The sequence below is a fragment of the Hydra vulgaris genome, chromosome 02 (genome assembly GCF_038396675.1).
Source record: "Hydra vulgaris chromosome 02, alternate assembly HydraT2T_AEP".
Classification (NCBI taxonomy): domain Eukaryota; kingdom Metazoa; phylum Cnidaria; class Hydrozoa; order Anthoathecata; family Hydridae; genus Hydra; species Hydra vulgaris.
Genome location: NC_088921.1, coordinates 38,409,832 through 38,415,174, shown reverse-complemented (window position 1 = coordinate 38,415,174; position 5,343 = coordinate 38,409,832). Strand labels below are relative to the sequence as shown.

General features: G+C 28.2%; 1 long non-coding RNA gene across 1 annotated transcript; it reads left to right on the top strand.

Moving 5' to 3' along the window:
- Positions 1–1,606: 1,606 nt before the first annotated feature.
- LOC136076512 (uncharacterized) lies at positions 1,607–4,885 on the top strand. Its single transcript, XR_010636329.1, has 2 exons — positions 1,607–1,743; positions 4,499–4,885. It is a non-coding gene; the product is annotated as an uncharacterized LOC136076512 (long non-coding RNA).
- Positions 4,886–5,343: the final 458 nt, after the last annotated feature.

Below are 5,343 nucleotides of genomic sequence, written 5' to 3'. Positions count from 1 at the left end.
AAGAGCGTTAGAGAACCCTTTTTGGTTTTCTTATATTAAGAACACAATGTGCTCCTAGTATTATTATCAAAGTGGTCATCATATTATAATGGACTTGAGCATAATGTAAAAGTTAGAAAATAGATTGAAAAAAAAAATAGTGAAGGAAAGATAAAGTGTGTTGGAAAGTTTTAATATTCTTAGAGATAAAATTGGATCAGCCGGTGGAGACTTGGTTTCAATGACAAGAGTATGGGCTAAGTTTACAAAATCATCTATGTTTTTTACAGTATGAGGTGCATTATTGTAGATCTAAGGAAAGTTATGTACTACAAGAATTCAGAGTATTAAGATAAGTGATAGTGAAACACTGGCCATGAGGGTTGATGTTGTATAGTGGCTGGAACAAACAAAGCTAATGATCAAATCTATGGTGTGAATCTAAACGATAAGAAAAGTAGTGATGATCTAGACAAATATATATATATATATATATATATATATATATATATATATATATATATATATATATATATATATATATATATATATATATATATTGATCCTTAGGCATTTTTGGAAATTAACCAATAAAAAACAATCAAAGTTAATAAAAAGTGAAGTTGTCGAAAAAATTAAAGTTAAAAGTGAAGGTTGAATGGGTGGGAAAAAAGTTTAAAGTTGTTAAAAATATAAATGAATTTTATGACTGCTCAAATGGGTAACTATAGCTTCGACTTTTCCAAAATCTTGGATTCAGTACATTCTTAGATAAAAACAAAACAAACAAAACAAACTATTTACTTTTCCAGAACATTCTTACAAAATTGCAAAGCATACATTAACTTTCAACTGAGTGATGATGGGAAGAAACTTCAAGTTGTTAAAATGATTGAAAAACACTCTCATTGTATCATAGAGGTAAATTACTTGTAATAATTTTATAAAATAGTGATATAATGTATTACAAAATAATTTTAAATAAATTTGTTGCAGGAATCATTTATGCATCTGCCACGTCAACGTCAATTGACGTGGGATGATTTATATGCTTGCTGTAAAAGTTAACAAAAAGTTGATACAGCAACATGATGAAATCTATTGGGAAAGTTATTACACTTAAGGATATTCAAAATGTAAATCAAGCTCTTAAAAATCAGGATGATAGCAATTTAACAACTCTGTTAAGTGAATTGCTTAAACAGAAGGATCCTGTGACAGAGGTTGTTATTAATGATCAAAATCAACTTCAGGCATTGTATTATCAGGAAAACAAGATGATGAAGTTATTTGCATATTATCTTGAACTGCATATTATCCTAATTCTTCTTGTGTTTAAATATTTTATTTTCTTGAAGTTTTATAAAATATTGATTACAACAATAAACAAAATAAATGTAACAGTTGTAAACGTATTAAAATTATAGCCATATAACTAATTGCAATTCAAGTATAAGTTTAGAATTCATTAGAATATGAGTTTTGAATTCATTAGAATATAAGTTAATAAACCATTAGAAATTGAATTTAGAATTCATTAGATTAAGAGTTTAGAATTCATTAGAATGTGGGTTTAGAATTTATTTGAATATGAGTTTAGAATTCATTAGAATATGATTTTAGAATTCATTAGAGTTGCAGCAGCATTAGATTTTTATATTTGCTTACATTTTTATATTTGTATTTTTAATGTTTTGAAAATTCTGCTCTTAGGGCTGTTAGCACGTAATGTTTAATAGTCTAAGTTTTTATGATATGAAAGAGGTATTTTTAACAATTTTCAAGTATTTTTAACAGTTTTCAAGAAAATCGATATAAAAAAATTTAATTTTATTATAAAAACATATATGACACCTTTAGGATCTTTAATCACCCTCTACAGCATGACAAAAGCCCTTGTAACATAGTTGCATGATGAACGGCATATTGTTTAAATTCCGTATGATCCATTAATTAGGCAAAAACACACACATCCTAAGGGTTGCTTTTGTTTTGGTTTTTATGTGCGTAATTGTGCTGATGTAAACTATGCTCATTACAGCTAATGCTAAAGTCTGCAGATGCAGATTTATTTTACTTTTTGATCAAATTCAACAAGTTAAGATTACAAATTTGCAATAAGATACAATATAACAATCGTTAAAGAATTCAATTTTAGTATTTTTTTTAAGTGCAGTAAGTGCGTTAAACGTTTTTAACTGTCCTAAACCCGTTAGTGAACATTATTCTGCGAGTGTGCATATATATATATATATATATATATATATATATATATATATATATATATATATATATATATATATATATATATATATATATATATATATATATATATATATATATATATATATATATATATATATATATATATATATATATATATATATATATATATATATATATATATATCAGTTATTGAAAGTACTTTATTTTTACGCTTGCTTTTTTGCCAGGGTTTGCAAATTTTTTCGATGCGCTATGCCGCTTGTTTATGCTTGTCGTCTATTTCAAATAATGTAGCAAGATATAACGATATTTTTAAAATACAAGCCTCATCAAACAATAAAAAGATTCCCTTACCCTTGTTTTTCGAGATAGATAGTAATAATTAACTTCTGTAAGATCTTTGAAAGAAATTTGAGAACTTTCAAATTTGAATTTCCAACTATCATTTATTGGTAGTCTGCTTGCATTTAGTTATAAAAACTTCCGTGGCAAAATACTGAAAATTTAAGTAACTGAACCAAATTAAGTCTTTATCGGCTATCATTTTCATCTATATATGGTATTTGTATTTCGCCTGAGGTTGGAAAGGTAAGGCCAACACTAACGGGTGATGCGAAAGTTATCGGACAAATCTTAATTTCATTATTTGAGCATAATAATTAGTTTTTGTGGTTTTATGCGTAGGCATAAACGTTCTATAAAATATAAATTTTATTAATTGAAACACAATTATTTAAAATGAGGTTAAATGCAGCTGAACGAGAATCTTTTCGAAAGCGACTAATAATATTTTTTGTAAATAAACCTAAAATAAAAATAAAAAAAATCGTAAATCATTTTGAAAAGGAAGGATTTGCTCGAAGTACAATATATGATAACTTAAAAAGACTTGAAACTGTTCAATCTTTTTCTGATAGAAAGCACCCTGGTTGTCCGACATCCTGGACTAGAGAAAAGAAAGCCGAACTAACGAGACTTGTCAACAATCGAAAAGGGGCCAGTCAGAGAAAAAAAAGTATTAAATTCGGTGTAAATCAATCGACAATTGGTCGTCAGTTAAAAAAAATGAATATTAAATATAGAAAACGTGAAAAGACTTCAAAATACACTATAGAACAACAAATTAAGGCAAAGAAAAGAAGCAGGAAACTAGTTAACTAACTCTATAACACAAAATCGCTTCTAGTCATCGATGACGAAAAATATTTTTGTTTTGCAGGGGACAACATGGCTGGAAATTCTGGATACTACCCAAACAACAAAAAGACATGCCCAGAAAGTGTTCGTTTTATAGGAAAAAAGAAATTTCCAAAAAAATTGTTAATGTGGATAGCCATATCTGACCGTGGTATGTCCGAGCCATTGTTTCGCACTTCCAAGGCTGTAGCGATCAATTCATCAATCTATATTAATGAATGTTTAGAAAAACGACTTTTTCCATTTATTCACAAGTATCATGGAGACTTTAACTATTTAATTTGGCCAGATTTAGCAAGTTCTCATTATTCTAAAGATTCTCTAAATTGGATGGACGAATATGTCTATTACGTTGATAAGGAATCCAATCCCCCAAATGTGCCTCAAGCACGACCAATTGAAAATTTTTGGGGACATTTAGCACAGAAGGTTTACGAGGGAGATTGGCAAGCTTCAACAGAGCAAGTTTTGATTGATCACATTAAACTAAAACTACAAGAAATTGATTTAAACTTTTTACAGTCGCATAAGAAACGCGTCAAACAAAATTGAGATCAATTGCAGATGGTGGTGTTTTTTCATATAAAAAGTAATATATTTTTATTAAAAGATAAATGCTTTATTTAAAAAAAATATAATAGTAGTTTGTTTTTTTATTTATAAATAAGTTATTGACGTTTTTATTTTGTCCGATAACTTCCGCATCACACGTTAATGTTTGATCATAGTCCAAGGACTTTAGTTATGTACAATTTTATAGGCAAGACTTACATATTGTATGAGACATTATTCCAGAGGTATTTTAAAGTAAATGCAGTTTACAAAAGGACGTACCGTTATTAAATTTGTAGACAGCGTCTATTTAAATGTATGATTAATACATTTTAATAGATTAAATAATTTCGTGACTAAGACAAAATTTCCCTCAAATTATTCAATTAAACTTTAAGTTATGTTGTGTAATGAGTCTATACGCAATCAATAGATAAGAAAAAAAACAAATCAATTTCAGATTTGAGGTTTTTTTTTTTTTTTAATAATGCTTTTCCATTAACTCTTTATATTCTGCGCTTTATATTCAGAAGATTTTATTTAGAATAATATCAGTATCTGCGCGACAGTGTTATTTCCGCCAGAAGAATAGCTGTCAAGTTTGTAATCCGGCAACTCTAGCTTGACGTAACTTAAAGTAAATACTCGTCGGACGTATATCCCTATCACTATTTGTCCGGTTGGTCAAGTGGTACGCTCGCCGGACGAATATATCAGTCGCTATAAGTCCGTTCAGTCACGTGATACATCGCCGGACAAATAGTGCAGAAGATATTTGTCCGGTTGCTGGACGCGTAGACACTGCCTATTTATATTATATTAAGATTTATATTGTAACTAACGTGTGTAAAATTCTTATTATGTACTTAACTACTTTTCATTTTGTATTTTAACTGACGATTTTTTCAATGTAAATGGGGCTCGATGATAAGTTAGTTTATTTCTTTTGCTTGCTCCGGCTCTCTTATTTATTAACATTATTTATTTCATTGTAAATTTTAATATACGAAAAATTATAATAATAATAAGAAAGAACCGGAAATACCGGTTTTGGCAAACTACCGGTGATTGCTGAAGTATTAGCTTTGAAATATTTATTCAATTTTGGTATAAATAGAATTCATTCAATAACTACCTGGATTGATAACGAAATTTTTATTTAAATTGTGATTGTTAACTTGCGCTTTTAACTGTTAGTGAACCAATTTTAGTGTTTTTAATTAATCATTTATTTTTTCATCAATTAGGATTTGCACCTTCAAACATGCTGAAAACAATGGAGTTATTTTTTAACACAATATATTGCTCCTTAGTAACAGTATAGCACCGAATAAAATCTTTTTTTTTTCTTGATCCATATAGTAGGAGAGAATTAGCGAAAAATAGGGT